Genomic DNA, 22,280 nt, shown 5'->3' with positions numbered 1-22,280 from the left:
GAATGGAATGAAATGCAATGGAGTGGAATGGAATAAACCCGAATGGAAAGGAATGGAATGGAATCAACCCGAATGGAATGGAATGGAATGCAATTGAATGGAATGGAATCAACACGAATGGAATGGAATTGAATTGAATGGAATGGAATGGAATCAACACGAATGGCTTGGAATGGAATAGAATGAAATGGAATAGAATGGAATAGAATCACCCCGAAAGGAATGGAATGGAATGGAGTCAACCAAAATGGAATGGAATGGCATGGAATGGAATGGAATGGAATGGAATGGAATGGAATGGAATGAACACAAATGGAATGGAATGGAATGGAATCAATACGAATGGAATGGAATGCAATGGAATGGAATGGAATGGAATCAAATCGAAAGGAATGGAATGGAATGGAATGGAATGGAGTGGAATGGAAAGGAATGGAATCAACCCGATTGGAATGGAATGGAATGGAATGGAATGGAATGGAGTTAACCTAAATGGAATGGAACGGAATGGAAAGGAACGGAATGGAATAGAATCAACCCGAATGGAATGGAATGGAATGGAATGGAATCAACACGAATGGAATGGAATGCAATGGAATGGAATGGAATGGAATCAATCCGAATGGAATGGAACGGCATGGAATGGAGTGGAATGGAAAGGAATGGAATCAACCCGATTGGAATGGAATGGAATGGAATGGGATGGAATGGAATGGAATGGAATGGAGTGAACCCAAATGGAATGGAACGGAATGGAATGGAACGGAATGGAATGGAATCAAACCGAATGGAATGGAATGGAATGGAATAGAATGGAATGGAATGGAATCAACCCGAATGGAATGGAATGGAATGCAATTGAATGGAATGGAATCAACACGAAAGGAATGGAAGGGAATTGAATGGAATGGAATGGAAAGGAATCAACACGAATGGAATGGAATGGAATAGAATGAAATGGAATAGAATGGAATAGAATCACTCCGAAAGGAATGGAATGGAATGGAACGGAATGGAATGGAATGGAATGGAATGGAATGGAGTCAACCCGAATGGAATGGAATGGCATGGAATGGAATGGAATGGAATGGAATGGAATCAACCCAAATGGAATGGAATGGAATGGAATCATCACGAATGGAATGGAATGCAATGGAATGGAATGGAATGGAATGAATCCGAATGGAATGGAATGGCATGGAATGGAGTGGAATGGAAAGGAATGGAATAAACCCGGTTGGAATGGAATGGAATGGAATGGGACGGAATGGAATGGAATGGAATGGAGTTAACCCAAGTGGAATGGAACGGAATGGAATGGAACGGAATGGAATGGAATCAAACCGAATGGAATGGAATGGAATGAAATGGAATGGAATGGAATCAACCCGAATGGAATGGAATGGAATGGAATGGAATGGAATCCACCCGAATGGAATGGAATGGAATGGAATGGAATGGAATGACTTGGAATAAACTCGAATGGAATGGAATGGAATGGAGTCAACCAGAATGGAATGGAATGGCATGGAATGGAATGGAATGGAATGGAATGGAATGGAATGGAATGAACACAAATGGAATGGAATGGAATGGAGTCAATAAGAATGGAATGGAATGTAATGGAATGGAATGGAATGGAATCAAATCGAATGGAATGGAATGGAATGGAATGGAATGGAATGGAGTGGAATGGAAAGGAATGGAATCAACACGATTGGAATGGAATGGAATGGAATGGAATGGAATGGAATGGAATGGAATGGAATGGAATGGAATGGAGTTAACCCAAATGGAATGGAACGGAATGGAATGGAACGGAATGGAATGGAATCAACCCGAATGGCATGGAATGGAATGGAATGGAATAGAATCATCCCGAAAGGAATAGAGTGGAATGGGATGGAAAGGAATGGAATGGACTGGAATGACTTGGAATCAAGTCGAACGGAATGGAATGGAATGCAATGGAATTGATTCAACCTGAATGGAATAGAATGGAATGGAATGGCATGGAAGGGAGTGGAATGGAATGGAAAGGAATGGAATCAACACGAATGGAATGGAAGGGAATGGAATAGAAAGAAATGGAATGGCATGGAATGGAATGGAATGGCATGGAATGGAATGGAAGGGAATGGAATGGAATCAACCCGAATGGAATGGAATGGAATGGAACGGAATGCAATGGAATGGAGTCAACCCGGAAGGAATGGAACGGAATGGAAAGGAATGGAATGGAATGGAATGGAATCAATCCTAATGGAATGGAATGTCATGGAATGGAGTGGAATGGAAAGGAATAGAATCAACCCGATTGGAATGGAATGGAATGGAATGGAATGGAATGGAGTTAATCCAAATGGAATGGAAAGGAATGGAATGGAACGGAATGGAATGGAATCAACCCGAATGGAATGGAATGGAATGGAATGGAAGAGAATCACCCCGAAAGGAATAGAGTGGAATGGAATGGAACGGAATGGATTGGAATGGAATGACTTGGAATCAACTCGAATGGAATGGAATGGAATGGAATGGAATGGAATGGAATGGATTCAACCTGAATGGAATAGAATGGAATGGAATGGCATGGAATGGAGTGGAATGGAATGGAATGGAATCAACACGAATGGAATGGAATGGAATGGAACGGAATGGAATGGAATGGAATCAACCCGAATGGAATGGAATGGAATGCAATAGAATGGAATGGAATGGCATGGAATGGAATGGAATGGAATGGAATGGAATGGAATGGAATCAACCCGAATGGAATGGAATGGAATGCAACGGAATGCAATGGAATGGAGTAAACCCGAAAGGAATGGAACGGAATGGAAAGGAATGGAATGGAATTGAATGGAATCAATCCGAATGGAATGGAATGGCATGGAATGGATTGGAACGGAATCAACCCGAATGGAATGGATTGGAATGGAATGGATGTAACACGAATGGAATGGAACGGAATGGAATGGAATGGAATCAACCCGAATGGAATGGAATGGAATGGAATGGAATGGAATGGAATGGAATGGAGTCAACCCGAAAGGAATGGAACGGAATGGAATGGAATGGAATGGAATGGAATCAATCCGAATGGAATGGAATGGAATGGAATGGAATGGAATCAACCTGAATGGAATATAATGGAATCAACCCGAGTGGAATTCAATGGAATGGAATGGAATCAACGAGAAAGGAATCGAATGAAATGGAATGGAGTGGAATGGAATTGAATGGAATGGAATCAACCCGAATGAAATGGAATGGAATGGAATGGAATCAAAACGAATGGAATGGAAAGGAATGGAAAGGAATGGAATGGAATCAAGCCGAATGGAATGGAATGGAATGGAATCATCCCGAATGGAATGGAATGGAATCAAATGGAATGGAATGGAATGGAATGGAATGGAATGGAATGGAATGGAATGGAACGGAATCATCCAGAATGGAATGAAATGGAATGCAATTGAATGGAATGGAATCAACCCGAATGGAGTGGAATGGAATGGAAAGGAATCAACCCGAATGGAATGGAATGGAATAGAATGAAATGGAATAGAATGGAATAGAATCACCCCGAAAGGAATGGAATGGAATGGAATGGAAGGCAATGGTAAAAACCCGACTGAAATGGAATGGCATGGAATGCAATGGAATGGAATGGAATGCAATCAACACAATAGGAATGGAATGTAATGTAATGGAATGGAATGGAATCAACACGAATGGAATGGAATGGAATGGAATGGAATGGAATGGAATGGAATCAACCCGATTGGAATGGAATGGAATGGAATGGAATGGAATGGAATGGAGTTAACCCAAATGGAATGGAATGGAATGGAATGGAGTGGAAGGGAATGGAATGGAATGGAATCAACCCGAATGGAGTGGAATGGAATGGAATGAAATGGAATAGAATCACCCCGAAAGGAATGGAGTGGAATGGAATGGAACGGAATGGAATAGAATAGAATGATATGGAATCAACACGAATGGAATGGAATGGAATGGAATGGAATCAACCCGAATGGAATATAATGGTATGGAATGGAATGGAATGGAATGGAATGGAATGGAGTCAACCTGAAAGGAATGGAATGGAATGGAATGGAATGGAATGGAATGGAATGGAATGGAATCAATCCGAATGGAATGGAATGGAATGGAATGGAATTGAATCAACCCGAATGGAATGGAATGGAATGGAATGGAAGGGAATCAACCAGAATAGAATATAATGGAATCAACCCGAGTGGAATTGAATGGAATGGAATGGAAATAACCCGAATGGAATGGAATGTAATGGAATGGAATCAACGAGAATGAAATGGAATGGAATGGAATGGAGTGGAATGGAATTGAATGGAATGGAATCAACCCGAATGGAATGGAATAAAATGGAATGGAATCAAAACGAATGGAATGGAAAGGAATGGAATGGAATGGAATGGAAAGGAAATAAGCCGAATGGAATGGAATGGAATGGAATGGAATGGAATGGAATGGAATGGAATGGAACAAACCCGAATGGAATGGAATGGAATGGAATCAACCCGAATGGAATGGAATGGAATGCAATTGAATGGAATGGAATCAACACGAATGGAATGGAATGGAATGGAATGGAATGGAATAAACCAGAATGGAATGGAAAGCAATGGAATCAACACGAATGGAATGGAATGGAATTCAATTGAATGGAATGGAATCAACACGAATGGAATGGAAGGGAATTGAATGGAATGGAATGGAATGGAATCAATACGAATGGAATGGAAGGGAATTCAATGGAATGGATTGGAATGGAATCAACACGAATGGAATGGAATGGAATAGAATGAAATGGAATAGAATGGAATAGAATCACCCCGAAAGGAATGGAATGGAATGGAATAGAATAAAATGGAATAGAATGGAATAGAATCACCCCGAAAGGAATGGAATGGAATGGAATGGAATGGAATGGAATGGAATGGAATGGAATGGAAAGGAATGGAGTCAACATGAATGCAATGGAATGGAATGGAATGGAATGGAATGGAATGGAATGGAATGGAATGGAATCAACCCAAATGGAATGGAATGGAATGGAATCAACACGAATGGAATGGAAAGCAATGGAATGGAATGGAAAGGAATCAATCCGAATGGAATGGAATGGCATGGAATGGAGTGCAATGGAAAGGAATGGAATCAACCCGATTGGAATGGAATGGAATGGAATGGGATGGAATGGAATGGAATGGAATGGAGTTAACCCAAATGGAATTGAACGGAATGGAATGGAACGGAATGGAATGGAATCAAACCGAATGCAATGGAATGGAATGGAATGGAATGGAATGGAATGGAATGGAAGAGAATCACCCCGAAAGGAATAGAGTGGAATGGAATGGAACGGAATGGATTGGAATGGAATGACTTGGAATCAACTCGAATGGAATGGAATGGAATGGAATGGAATGGTTTCAACCTGAATGTAATAGAATGGAATGGAATGTCATGGAATGGAGTGGAATGGAATGGAATGGAATCAACCCGAATGGAATGGAATGGAATGGAACGGAATGGAATGGAATGGAATCAACCCGAGTGGAATGGAATGGAATGCAATAGAATGGAATGGAATGGCATGGAATGGAATGGAATGGAATGGAATGGAATCAACCCAAATGGAATGGAATGGAATGGAACGGAATGCAATGGAATGGAGTCAACCCGAAAGGAATGGAACGGAATGGAAAGGAATGGAATGGAATGGAATGGAATCAATACGAATGGAATGGAATTGCATGGAATGGATTGGAACGGAATCAACCCGAATGGAATGGATTGGAATGGAATGGATGTAACACGAATGGAATGGAACGGAATGGAATGGAATGGAATCAACCCGAATGGAACGGAATGGAATGGAATGGAATGGAATGGAATGGAATGGAATGGAATGGAATGGAATGGAGTCAACCCGAAAGGAATGGAACGGAATGGAATGGAATGGAATGGAATGGAATCAATCCGAATGGAATGGAATGGAATGGAATGGAATGGAGTCAACCTGAAAGGAATGGAATGGAATGGAATGGAATGGAATGGAATGGAATGGAATGGAATCAATCCGAATGGAATGGAATGGAATGGAATGGAATGGAATGGAATCAACCCGAATGGAATGGAATGGAATGGAATGGAAGGGAATCAACCAGAATAGAATATAATGGAATCAACCCGAGTGGAATTGAATGGAATGGAATGGAAATAACCCGAATGGAATGGAATGTAATGGAATGGAATCAACGAGAATGAAATGGAATGGAAAGGAATGGAGTGGAATGGAATTGAATGGAATGGAATCAACCCGAATGGAATGGAATTTAATGGAATGGAATCAAAACGAATGGAATGGAAAGGAATGGAATGGAATGGAATGGAATGGAATGCAATGGAATGGAAAGGAATCAAGCCGAATGGAATGGAATGGAATGGAATCATCCCGAATGGAATGGAATGAAATGGAATGCAATGGAATGGAATGGAATGGAATGGAATAAACCCGAATGGAATGGAATGGAATGGAATCAACCCGAATGGAATGGAATGGAATGCAATTGAACGGAATGGAATCAACACGAATGGAATGGAATGGAATGGAATGGAATGGAATAAACCCGAATGGAATGGAATGGAATGGAATCAACACGAATGGAATGTAATGGAATGCAATTGAATGGAATGGAATCAACACGAATGGAATGGAAGGGAATTGAATGGAAAGGAATGGAATGGAATGGAATGGAATGGAATGGAATCAATCCGAATGGAATGGAATGGAATGGAATGGAATGGAATGGAATGGAATGGAATCAACCCGAATGGAATGGAATGGAATGGAATGGAAGGGAATCAACCAGAATAGAATATAATGGAATCAACCCGAGTGGAATTGAATGGAATGGAATGGAAATAACTCGAATGGAATGGAATGTAATGGAATGGAATCAACGAGAATGAAATGGAATGGAATGGAATGGAGTGGAATGGAATTGAATGGAATGGAATCAACCCGAATGGAATGGAATTTAATGGAATGGAATCAAAACGAATGGAATGGAAAGGAATGGAATGGAATGGAATGGAATGGAATGGAATGGAATGGAAAGGATTCAAGCCGAATGGAAAGGAATGGAATGGAATCATCCCGAATGGAATGGAATGGAATGAAATGGAATGCAATGGAATGGAATGGAATGGAATGGAATAAACCCGAATGGAATGGAATGGAATGGAATCAACCCGAATGGAATGGAATGGAATGCAATTGAATGGAATGGAATCAACACGAATGGAATGGAATGGAATGGAATGGAATGGAATGGAATAAACCCGAATGGAATGGAATGGAATGGAATCAACACGAATGGAATGGAATGGAATGCAATTGAAAGGAATGGAATCAACACGAATGGAATGGAAGGGAATTGAATGGAATGGAATGGAATGGAATCAACCCGAATGGAGTGGAATGGAATGGAATGGAATCAACCCGAATGCAATGGAATGGAATGGAATAGAATGAAATGGAATAGAATGGAATAGAATCACACCGAAAGGAATGGAATGGAATGTCATGGAATGGAATGGAATGGAATGTAATGAACCCGAATGGAATGGAATGGCATGGAATGGAATGGAATGGAATGGAATGGAATCAACCCAAATGGAATGGAATACAATGGAATGGAATGGAATGGAATCAACACGAATGGCATGGAATGGAATGGAATGGAATGGAATGGAATCAACCCGATTGGAATGGAATGGAATGGAATGGAATGGAATGGAATGGAATGGAATGGAGTTAAGCCAAATGGAATGGAATGGAATGGAGTGGAAGGGAATGGAATGGAATGGAATCAACACGAATGGAATGGAATGCAATGGAATGGAATGGAATGGAATGGAATAGAATCACCCGAAAGGAATGGAGTGGAATGGAATGGAACGGAATGGAATGGAATAGAATGACTTGGAATCAACCCGAATGGAATGGAATGGAATGGAATGGAATGGAATGGATTGGAGTCAACCTGTAAGGAATGGAATGGAATGGAATGGAATGGAATGGAATGGAATGGAATGGAGTCAACCTGTAAGGAATGGAATGGAATGGAATGGAATGGAATGGAATGGAATGGAATGGAAACAAATCGAATGGAATGGAATGGAATGGAATGGAATCAACTCGAATGGAATATAATGGTATGGAATGGAATTGAATGGAATGGAATGGAATGGAGTCAACCTGAAAGGAATGGAATGGAATGGAATGGAATGGAATGGAATCAATCCGAAAGGAATGGAATGGAATGGAATGGAATGGAATGGAATGGAATGGAATGGAATTAACACGAATGGAATGGAATGGAATGGAATGGAATCAACCAGAATAGAATATAATGGAATCAACCCGAGTGGAATTGAATGGAATGGAATGGAAATAACCCAAATGGAATGGAATGGAATGGAATGGAATCAACGAGAATGAAATGGAATGGAATGGAATGGAGTGGAATGGAATTGAATGGAATGGAATCAACCCGAATGGAATGGAATTTAATGGAATGGAATCAAAACGAATGGAATGGAATAAAATGGAATGGAATGGAATGGAATGGAATGGAATGGAAAGAATCAAGCCGAATGGAATGGAACGGAATGGAATCATCCCGAATGGAATGGAATGGAATGAAATGGAATGGAATGGAATGGAATAAACCCGAATGGAATGGAATGGAATGGAATGGAATCAACCCGAATGGAATGGAATGGAATGCAATTGAATGGAATGGAATCAACACGAATGGAATGGAATGGAATGGAATGGAATCAACCCGAATGGAATGGAATGGAATAGAATGAAATGGAATAGAATGGAATAGAATCACCCCAAAAGGAATGGAATGGAATGGAATGGAAAGGAATGGAGTCAACCAAAATGGAATGGAATGGCATGGAATGGAATGGAATGGAATGGAATGGAATGAACCCAAATTGAATGGAATGGAATGGAATCAACACGAATGGAATAGAATGCAATGGAATGGAATGGAATGGAATCAAATCGAATGGAATGGAATGGAATGGAGTGGCATGGAAAGGAATGGAATCAACCCGATTGGAATGCAATGGAATGGAATGGAATGGAATGGAATGGAATGGAATGGAATGGAGTTAACCCAAATGGAATGGAACGGAATGGAATGGAACGGAATGGAATGCAATCAACCCGAATGGAATGGAATGGAATGGAATAGAATCACCCCGAAAGGAATAGAGTGGAATGGAATGGAAACGAATGAAATGGAATGGAATGACTTGGAATCAACTCGAATGGAATGGAATGGCATGGAATGGAATGGATTCAACCTGAATGGAATAGAATGGAATGGAATGGCATGGAATGGAGTGGAATGGAATGGAATGGAATGGAATCAACACGCATGGAATGGAATGGAATGGAATAGAATGGAATGGAATGGCATGGAATGGAATGGAATGGCATGGAATGGAATGGAAGGGAATGGAATGGAATCAACCCAAATGGAATGGAATGGAATGGAACGGAATGCAATGGAATGGAGTCAACCCGAAAGTAATGGAACGGAATGGAAAGGAATGGAATGGAATGGAATGGATTCAATCCGAATGGAATGGAATGGCATGGAATGGAATGGAGTGGAAAGGAATGGAATCATCCCGATTGGAATAGAATGGAATGGAATGGAATGGAATGGAGTTAACCCAAATGGAATGGAACGGAATGGAATGGAACGGAATGGAATGGAATCAACCCGAATGGAATGGAATGGAATGGAATGGAATGGAATGGAATAGAATCACCCCGAAAGGAATAGAGTGGAATGGAATGGAACGGAATGGAATGGAATGGAATGACTTGGAATCAACTCGAATGGAATGGAATGGAATGGAATGGAATGGAATGGAATGGAATGGATTCAACCTGAATGGAATAGAATGGAATGGAATGGCATGGAATGGAGTGCAATGGAATGGAATGGAATCAACCCAAATGGAATGGAATGGAATGGAACGGAATGGAATGGAATGGAATCAACCCGAATGGAATGGAATGGAATGCAATAGAATGGAGTGGAGTGGAATCAACCCGAATGGAATAGAATGAAATGGAATGACATGGAATGGAATGGAATGGAATGGAATGAAATGGAATGGAATCACCCCGAAAGGAATGGAATGGAATGGAATGGAATGGAATCAAACCGAATGGAATGGAATGGAATGCAATGGAATGGAATGGAATGGAATGGAATGGAATGGAATGGAATCAACCCGAATGGAATATAATGGAATCAACCCGAGTGGAATTGAATGGAATGGAATGGAAATAATCCGAATGGAATGGAATGGAATGGAATGGAATCAACGAGAAAGGAATGGAATGGAATGGAATATACTGGAATGGAATTGAATGGAATGGAATCAACCCGAATGGAATGGAGTGGAATGGAATGGAATGGAATCAAAACGAATGGAATGGAATGGAATGGAAATGAATGGAATGGAATCAAGCCGAATGGAATGGAATGGAATGGAATCATCCCGCATGGAAAGGAATGGAATCAAATGGAATGGAATGGAATGGAATGGAATAAAACCGAATGGAATGGAATGGAATGGAATTGAATGGAATCAACACGAATGGAATGGAATGGAATGGAATGGAATGGAATGGATTGGAATGCAATGGAGTCAACCTCAAAGGAATGGAATGGAATGGAATGGAATGGAGTCAACCTGTAAGGAATGGAATGGAATGGAATGGAATGGAAACAAATCGAATGGAATGGAATGGAATGGAATGGAATGGAATGGAATGGAATGGAATGGAACAGAAACAACCGGAAAGGAATGCAATGGAATGGAATCTAATGGAATGGAATCAACCCGAATGGAAAGGAATGCAATGGAATCAACAGAATGGAATGGAATGGAATGGAATGGAATGGAATGGAATAGAATGATTTGGAATCAACACGAATGGAATGGAATGGAATGGAATTGAATAGATGTAACACGAATGAAATGGAATGGAATGGGATGGAATCAACCCGAATGGAATGGAATGGAATGCAATTGAATGGAATGGAATCAACACGAATGGAATGGAATGGAATAGAATGAAATGGAATAGAATGGAATAGAATCACCCCGAAAGGAATGGAATGGAATGGAATGGAATGGAGTCAACCCGAATGGAATGGAATGGCATGGAATGGAATGGAATGGAATGGAAAGGAATGGAATCAACCCAAGTGGAATGGAATGGAATGGAATCAACACGAATGGAATGGAATGCAATGGAATGGAATGGAATGGAATCAATCCGAATGGAATGGAATGGCATGGAATGGAGTGGAATGGAAAGGAATGGAATCAACCCGATTGGAATGGAATGGAATGGAATGGAATGGAATGGAATGGAGTTAACCCAAATGGAATGGAACGGAATGGAATGGAACAGAATGGAATGGAATCAATCCGAATGGAATGGAATGGAATGGAATGGAATGGAATGGAATAGAATCACCCCGAAAGGAATAGAGTGGAATGGAATAGAACGGAATGGAATGGAATGGAATGACTTGGAATGAACTCGAATGGAATGGAATGGAATGGAATGGAATGGATTCAACCTGAATGGAATAGAATGGAATGGAATGACATGGAATGGAGTGGAATGGAATGGAATGGAATCAACCCGAATGGAATGGAATGGAATGGAACGGAATGGAATGGAATGGAATCAACCCGAATGGAATGGAATGGAATGCAATAGAATGGAATGGAATGGCATGGAATGGAATGGAATGGAATGGAATGGAATGGAATGGAATGGAATGGAATCAACCCGAATGGAATGGAATGGAATGGAACGGAATGCAATGGAATGGAGTCAACCCGAAAGGAATGGAATGGAATGGAAAGGAATGGAATGGAATGGAATGGAATCAATCCGAATGGAATGGAATGGCAGGGAACGGATTGGAACGGAATCAACACGAATGGAATGGATTGGAATGGAATGGATGTAACACGAATGGAATGGAATGGAATGGAATGGAATGGAACCAACCCGAATGGAATGGAATGGAATGGAATGGAGTCAACCCGAAAGGAATGGAATGGAATGGAATGGAATGGAATGGAATGGAATGGAATCAATCCGAATGGAATGGAATGGAATGGAATGGAATGGAATGGAATGGAATCAACCCGAATGGAATATAATGCAATCAACCCGAGTGGAATTGAATGGAATGGAATGGAATCAACGAGAAAGGAATCGAATTAAATGGAATGGAGTGGAATGGAATTGAATGCAATGGAATCAACACGAATGAATTGGAATGGAATGGAATGGAATCTAAACGAATGGAATGGAATGGAATGGAAAGGAATGGAAAGGAATCAAGCCGAATGGAATGGAATGGAATGGAATCATCCCGAATGGAATGGAATGGAATCAAATGGAATGGAATGGAATGGAATGGAATGGAATCAACCAGAATGGAATGGAATGGAATGCAATTGAATGGAATGGAATCAACCCGAAAGGAGTGGAATGGAATGGAATGGAATCAACCCGAATGGAATGGAATGGAATAGAATGAAATGGAATAGAATGGAATAGAATCACCCCGAAAGGAATGGAATGGAATGGAATTGAATGGAATGCAATGGAATGGAATGAACCCGAATGGAATGTAATGGCATGGAATGGAATGGAATGGAATGGAATGGAATGGAATCAATACGAATGGAATGGAATGGCATGGAATGGATTGGAATGGAATCAACCCGAATGGAATGGATTGGAATGGAATGGATGTAACACGAATGGAATGGAACGGAATGGAATGGAATGGAATCAACCCGAATGGAACGGAATGGAATGGAATGGAATGGAATGGAATGGAATGGAATGGAATGGAATAGAATGGAATCAATCCGAATGGAATGGAATGGAATGGAATGGAATGGAGTCAACCTGAAAGGAATGGAATGGAATGGAATGGAATGGAATGGAATGGAATGGAATGGAATGGAATGGAATGGAATCAATCCGAATGGAATGGAATGGAATGGAATGGAATGGAATGGAATCAACCCGAATGGAATGGAATGGAATGGAATGGAAGGGAATCAACCAGAATAGAATATAATGGAATCAACCCGAGTGGAATTGAATGGAATGGAATGGAAATAACCCGAATGCAATGGAATGTAATGGAATGGAATCAACGAGAATGAAATGGAATGGAATGGAATGGAGTGGAATGGAATTGAATGGAATGGAATCAACCCGAATGGAATGGAATTTAATGGAATGGAATCAAAACGAATGGAATGGAAAGGAATGGAATGGAATGGAATGGAATGGAATGCAATGGAATGGAAAGGAATCAAGCCGAATGGAATGGAATGGAATGGAATCATCCCGAATGGAATGGAATGGAATGAAATGGAATGCAATGGAATGGAATGGAATGGAATGGAATAAACCCGAATGGAATGGAATGGAATGGAATCAACCCGAATGGAATGGAATGGAATGCAATTGAACGGAATGGAATCAACACGAATGGAATGGAATGGAATGGAATGGAATAAACCCGAATGGAATGGAATGGAATGGAATCAACACGAATGGAATGGAATGGAATGCAATTGAATGGAATGGAATCAACACGAATGGAATGGAAGGGAATTGAATGGAAAGGAATGGAATGGAATGGAATGGAATGGAATGGAATGGAATGGAATGGAATCAATCCGAATGGAATGGAATGGAATGGAATGGAATGGAATGGAATGGAATCAACCCGAATGGAATGGAATGGAATGGAATGGAAGGGAATCAACCAGAATAGAATATAATGGAATCAACCCGAGTGGAATTGAATGGAATGGAATGGAAATAACTCGAATGGAATGGAATGTAATGGAATGGAATCAACATGAATGAAATGGAATGGAATGGAATGGAGTGGAATGGAATTGAATGGAATGGAATCAACCCGAATGGAATGGAATTTAATGGAATGGAATCAAAACGAATGGAATGGAAAGGAATGGAATGGAATGGAATGGAATGGAATGGAATGGAAAGGAATCAAGCCGAATGGAAAGGAATGGAATGGAATCATCCCGAATGGAATGGAATGGAATGAAATGGAATGCAATGGAATGGAATGGAATGGAATGGAATAAACCCGAATGGAATGGAATGGAATGCAATTGAATGGAATGGAATCAACACGAATGGAATGGAATGGAATGGAATGGAATGGAATGGAATGGAATAAACCCGAATGGAATGGAATGGAATGGAATCAACACGAATGGAATGGAATGGAATGCAATTGAAAGGAATGGAATCAACACGAATGGAATGGAAGGGAATTGAATGGAATGGAATGGAATGGAATCAACCCGAATGGAGTGGAATGGAATGGAATGGAATGGAATGGAATGGAATCAATCCGAATGGAATGGAATGGAATGGAATGGAATGGAATGGAATGGAATGGAATCAACCCGAATGGAATATAATGCAATCAACCCGAGTGGAATTGAATGGAATGGAATGGAATCAACGAGAAAGGAATCGAATTAAATGGAATGGAGTGGAATGGAATTGAATGCAATGGAATCAACACGAATGAATTGGAATGGAATGGAATGGAATCAAAACGAATGGAATGGAATGGAACGGAAAGGAATGGAAAGGAATCAAGCCGAATGGAATGGAATGGAATGGAATCATCCCGAATGGAATGGAATGGAATCAAATGGAATGGAATGGAATGGAATGGAATGGAATCAACCAGAATGGAATGGAATGGAATGCAATTGAATGGAATGGAATCAACCCGAAAGGAGTGGAATGGAATGGAATGGAATCAACACTAATGGAATGGAATGGAATAGAATGAAATGGAATAGAATGGAATAGAATCACCCCGAAAGGAATGGAATGGAATGGAATTGAATGGAATGCAATGGAATGGAATGAACCCGAATGGAATGTAATGGCATGGAATGGAATGGAATGGAATGGAATGGAATGGAATCAATACGAATGGAATGGAATGGCATGGAATGGATTGGAATGGAATCAACCCGAATGGAATGGATTGGAATGGAATGGATGTAACACGAATGGAATGGAACGGAATGGAATGGAATGGAATCAACCCGAGTGGAACGGAATGGAATGGAATGGAATGGAATGGAATGGAATGGAATGGAATGGAATGGAATGGAATGGAATAGAATGGAATCAATCCGAATGGAATGGAATGGAATGGAATGGAATGGAGTCAACCTGAAAGGAATGGAATGGAATGGAATGGAATGGAATGGAATGGAATGGAATGGAATGGAATGGAATCAATCCGAATGGAATGGAATGGAATGGAATGGAATGGAATGGAATGGAATGGAATCAACCCGAATGGAATGGAATGGAATGGAATGGAAGGGAATCAACCAGAATAGAATATAATGGAATCAACCCGAGTGGAATTGAATGGAATGGAATGGAAATAACCCGAATGGAATGGAATGTAATGGAATGGAATCAACGAGAATGAAATGGAATGGAATGGAATGGAGTGGAATGGAATTGAATGGAATGGAATCAACCCGAATGGAATGGAATTTAATGGAATGGAATCAAAACGAATGGAATGGAAAGGAATGGAATGGAATGGAATGGAATGGAATGCAATGGAATGGAAAGGAATCAAGCCGAATGGAATGGAATGGAATGGAATCATCCCGAATGGAATGGAATGGAATGAAATGGAATGCAATGGAATGGAATGGAATGGAATGGAATAAACCCGAATGGAATGGAATGGAATGGAATCAACCCGAATGGAATGGAATGGAATGCAATTGAACGGAATGGAATCAACACGAATGGAATGGAATGGAATGGAATGGAATGGAATGGAATCAACACGAATGGAATGGAATGCAATGGAATGGAATGGAATGGAATGGAATAGAATCACCCGAAAGGAATGGAGTGGAATGGAATGGAACGGAATGGAATGGAATAGAATGACTTGGAATCAACCCGATTGGAATAGAATGGAATGGAATGGAATGGATGTAACACGAATGGAATGGAATGGAATGGAATGGAATGGAATGGAATGGAATGGAATGGATTGGAGTCAACCTGTAAGGAATGGAATGGAATGGAATGGAATGGAATGGAATGGAATGGAGTCAACCTGTAAGGAATGGAATGGAATGGAATGGAATGGAATGGAAACACATCGAATGGAATGGAATGGAATGGAATGGAATCAACTCGAATGGAATATAATGGTATGGAATGGAATGGAATGGAATGGAATGGAATGGAATGGAGTCAACCTGAAAGGAATGGAATGGAATGGAATGGAATGGAATGGAATGGAATGGAATGGAATGGAATCAATCCGAAAGGAATGGAATGGAATGGAATGGAATGGAATGTAATGGAATGGAATGGAATGGAATGGAATCAACACGAATGGAATGGAATGGAATGGAATGGAATCAACCAGAATAGAATATAATGGAATCAACCCGAGTGGAATTGAATGGAATGGAATGGAAATAACCCGAATGGAATGGAATGTAATGGAATGGAATCAACGAGAATGAAATGGAATGGAATGGAATGGAGTGGAATGGAATTGAATGGAATGGAATCAACCCGAATGGAATGGAATTTAATGGAATGGAATCAAAACGAATGGAATGGAATGGAATGGAATGGAATGGAATGGAATGGAATGGAATGGAAAGAATCAAGCCGAATGGAATGGAACGGAATGGAATCTTCCCGAATGGAATGGAATGGAATGAAATCGAATGGAATGGAATAAACCCGAATGGAATGGAATGGAATGGAATCAACCCGAATGGAATGGAGTGGAATGCAATTGAATGGAATGGAATCAACACGAATGGAATGGAATGGAATGGAATGGAATGGAATGGAATCAACCCGAATGGAATGGAATGGAATAGAATGAAATGGAATAGAATGGAATAGAATCACCCCAAAAGGAATGGAATGGAATGGAATGGAAAGGAATGGAGTCAACCAAAATGGAATGGAATGGCATGGAATGGAATGGAATGGAATGGAATGAACCCAAATGGAATGGAATGGAATGGAATCAACACGAATGGAATAGAATGCAATGGAATGGAATGGAATGGAATCAAATCGAATGGAATGGAATGGAATGGAGTGGCATGGAAAGGAATGGAATCAACCCGATTGGAATGGAATGGAATGGAATGGAATGGAATGGAATGGAATGGAATGGAGTTAACCCAAATGGAATTGAACGGAATGGAATGGAACGGAATGGAATGGAATCAACCCGAATGGAATGCAATGGAATGGAATGGAATGGAATAGAATCACCCCGAAAGGAGTAGAGTGGAATGGAATGGAAAGGAATGAAATGGAATGGAATGACTTGGAATCAACTCGAATGGAATGGAATGGCATGGAATGGAATGGATTCAACCTGAATGGAATAGAATGGAATGGAATGGCATGGAATGGAGTGGAATGGAATGGAATGGAATGGAATCAACACGCATGGAATGGAATGGAATGGAATAGAATGGAATGGAATGGCATGGAATGGAATGGAATGGCATGGAATGGAATGGAAGGGAATGGAATGGAATCAACCCAAATGGAATGGAATGGAATGGAACGGAATGCAATGGAATGGAGTCAACCCGAAAGTAATGGAACGGAATGGAAAGGAATGGAATGGAATGGAATGGAATCAATCCGAATGGAATGGAATGGCATGGAATGGAATGGAGTGGAAAGGAATGGAATCATCCCGATTGGAATGGAATGGAATGGAATGGAATGGAATGGAATGGAATGGAATGGAATGGAGTTAACCCAAATGGAATGGAACGGAATGGAATGGAACGGAATGGAATGGAATCAACACGAATGGAATGGAATGGAATGGAATGGAATAGAATCACCCCGAAAGGAATAGAGTGGAATGGAATGGAACGGAATGGAATGGAATGGAATGGAATGGATTCAACCTGAATGGAATAGAATGGAATGGAATGGCATGGAATGGAGTGCAATGGAATGGAATGGAATCAACCCAAATGGAATGGAATGGAATGGAACGGAATGGAATGGAATGGAATCAACCCGAATGGAATGGAATGGAATGCAATAGAATGGAGTGGAGTGGAATCAACCCGAATGGAATAGAATGAAATGGAATGGCATGGAATGGAATGGAATGGAATGGAATGGAATGAAATGGAATGGAATCACCCCGAAAGGAATGGAATGGAATGGAATGGAATGGAATTGAATGGAATCAACGAGAAAGGAATGGAATGGAATGGAATGGAATGGAATGGAATTGAATGGAATGGAATCAACCCGAATGGAATGGAATGGAATGGAATGGAATCAAAACTAATGGAATGGAATGGAATGGAAATGAATCGAATGGAATCAAGCCGAATGGAATGGATTGGAATGGAATCATCCCGAATGGAAAGGAATGGAATCAAATGGAATGGAATGGAATAGAATGGAATGAAACCGAATGGAATGGAATGGAATGGAATGGAATGGAATGGAATGGAATGGAATGGAATCAACCCGAATGGAATGGAATGGAATGCAATTGAATGGAATGGAATCAACCCGAATAGAGTGGAATGGAATGGAATGGAATCAACCCGAATGCAATGGAATGGAATGGAATAGAATGAAATGGAATAGAATGGAATAGAATCACCCCGAAAGGAATGGAATGGAATGGAATGGAATGGAATGGAATGGAATGGAATGGAATGGAATGGAATGGAAACAAATCGAAAGGAATGGAATGGAATGGAATGGAATGGAATGGAATCACCCCGAATGGAATGGAATGGAATGGAAAGGAATCAAAACGAATGGAATGGAATGGAATGGAAATGAATCGAATGGAATCAAGCCGAATGGAATGGAATGGAATGGAATCATCCCTAATGGAAAGGAATGGAATCAAATGGAATGGAATGGAATGGAATGGAATGAAACCGAATGGAATGGAATGGAATGGAATGGAATGGAATGGAATGGAATCAATCCGAATGGAATGGAATGGAATGCAATTGAATGGAATGGAATCAACCCGAATAGAGTGGAATGGAATGGAATGGAATCAACCCGAATGCAATGGAATGGAATGGAATAGAATGAAATGGAATAGAATGGAATAGAATCACCCCGAAAGGAATGGAATGGAATGGAATGGAATGGAATGGAATGGAATGGAATGAACCCGAATGGAATGGAATGTCATGGAATGGAATGGAATGGAATGGAATGGAATGGAATGGAATGGAATGGAATCAACCCAAATGGAATGGAATATAATGGAATGGAATGGAATCAACACGAATGGCATGGAATGGAATGGAATGGAATGGAATGGAATGGAATGGAATGGAATCAGCCCGATTGGAATGGAATGGAATGGAATGGAATGGAATTGAATGGAATGGATTTCAGCCAAATGGAATGGAATGGAATGGAATGGAGTGGAAGGGAATGGAATGGAATGCAATCAACCCGAATGGAATGGAATGCAATTGAATGGAATGGAATGCAATGGAATAGAATCACCCGAAAGGAATGGAGTGCAATGGAATGGAACGGAATGTAATGGAATAGAATGATTTGGAATCAACCCGAATGGAATAGAATGGAATGGAATGGAACGGATGTAACACGAATGGAATGGAATGGAATGAACCCGAATGGAATGGAAAGGAATGGAATGGAATGGATTGGAATGGAGTCAACCTGTAAGGAATGGAATGGAATGGAATGGAATGGAATGGAATGGTATGGAAACAAAACGAATGGAATGGAATGGAATGGAATGGAATGGAATGGAATCAACACGATTGGAATGGAATGGAATGGAATGGATTGGAATGCAATGGAGTCAACCTCAAAGGAATGGAATGGAATGCAATGGAGTCAACCTGTAAGGAATGGAATGGAATGGAATGGAATGGAATGGAAACAAATCGAATGGAATGGAATGGAATGGAATGGAATGGAATGGAACAGAAACAACCGGAAAGGAATGCAATGGAATGGAATCTAATGGAATGGAAACAACCCGAATGGAAAGGAATGCAATGGAATCAACAGAATGGAATGGAATGGAATGGAATGGAATAGAATGATTTGGAATCAACACGAATGGAATGGAATGGAATGGAATGGAATAGATGTAACACGAATGAAATGGAATGGAATGGGATGGAATCAACCCGAATGGAATGGAATGGAATGCAATTGAATGGAATGGAATCAACACGAATGGAATGGAATGGAACAGAATGAAATGGAATAGAATGGAATAGAATCACCCCGAAAGGAATGGAATGGAATGGAATGGAATGGAGTCAACCCGAATGGAATGGAATGGCATGGAATGGAATGGAATGGAATGGAAAGGAATGGAATCAACCCAAGTGGAATGGAATGGAATGGAATCAACACGAATGGAATGGAATGCAATGGAATGGAATGGAATGGAATCAATCCGAATGGAATGGAATGGCATGGAATGGAGTGGAATGGAAAGGAATGGAATCAACCCGATTGGAATGGAATGGAATGGAATGGAATGGAATGGAATGGAGTTAACCCAAATGGAATGGAACGGAATGGAATGGAACGGAATGGAATGGAATCAATCCGAATGGAATGGAATGGAATGGAATGGAATGGAATAGAATCACCCCGAAAGGAATAGAGTGGAATGGAATAGAACGGAATGGAATGGAATGGAATGACTTGGAATGAACTCGAATGGAATGGAATGGAATGAAATGGAATGGATTCAACCTGAATGGAATAGAATGGAATGGAATGGCATGGAATGGAGTGGAATGGAATGGAATGGAATCAACCAGAATGGAATGGAATGGAATGGAACGGAATGGAATGGAATGGAATCAACCCAAATGGAATGGAATGGAATGCAATAGAATGGAATGGAATGGCATGGAATGGAATGGAATGGAATGGAATGGAATGGAATGGAATCAACCCGAATGGAATGGAATGGAATGGAACGGAATGCAATGGAATGGAGTCAACCCGAAAGGAATGGAATGGAATGGAAAGGAATGGAATGGAATGGAATGGAATCAATCCAAATGGAATGGAATGGCAGGGAACGGATTGGAACGGAATCAACCCGAATGGAATAGATTGGAATGGAATGGATGTAACACGAATGGAATGGAATGGAATGGAACCAACCCGAATGGAATGGAATGGAATGGAATGGAGTCAACCCGAAAGGAATGGAACGGAATGGAATGGAATGGAATGGAATGGAATCAATCCGAATGGAATGGAATGGAATGGAATGGAATGGAATGGAATGGAATCAACCAGAATGGAATGGAATGGAATGCAATTGAATGGAATGGAATCAACCCGAATGGAGTGGAATGGAATGGAATGGAATCAACCCGAATGGAATGGAATGGAATAGAATGAAATGGAATAGAATGGAATAGAATCACCCCGAAAGGAATGGAATGGAATGGAATGGAATGGAATGCAATGGAATGGAATGAACCCGAATGGAATGTAATGGCCTGGAATGGAATGGAATGGAATGGAATGGAATGGAATCAACCCAAATGGAATGGAATATAATGGAATGGAATGGAATTGAATCAATACGAATGGCATGGAATAGAATGGAATGGAATGGAATGGAATGGAAAGGAATGGAATCAACCCGATTGGAATGGAATGGAATGGAATGGAATGGAATGGAATGGAATGGAATGGAATGGAGTTAAGCCAAATGGAATGGAATGGAATGGAATGGAGTGGAAGGGAATGGAATGGAATGGAATCAACCCGAATGGAATGGAATGCAATGGAATGGAATGGAATGGAATGGAATAGAATCACCCGAAATAAATGGAGTGGAATGGAATGGAACGGAATGGAATGGAATAGAATGATTTGGAATCAACCCGAATGGAATGGAATGGAATGGAATGGAATGGATGTAACACGAATGGAATGGAATGGAAAGGAATGGAATGGAATCAAC

The sequence above is a fragment of the Pan paniscus genome, chromosome 23 (genome assembly GCF_029289425.2).
Source record: "Pan paniscus chromosome 23, NHGRI_mPanPan1-v2.0_pri, whole genome shotgun sequence".
NCBI classification, from domain to species: domain Eukaryota; kingdom Metazoa; phylum Chordata; class Mammalia; order Primates; family Hominidae; genus Pan; species Pan paniscus.
The sequence above is the reverse complement of the archived record's forward strand: the minus strand, read 5'-3'. Positions refer to the sequence as shown.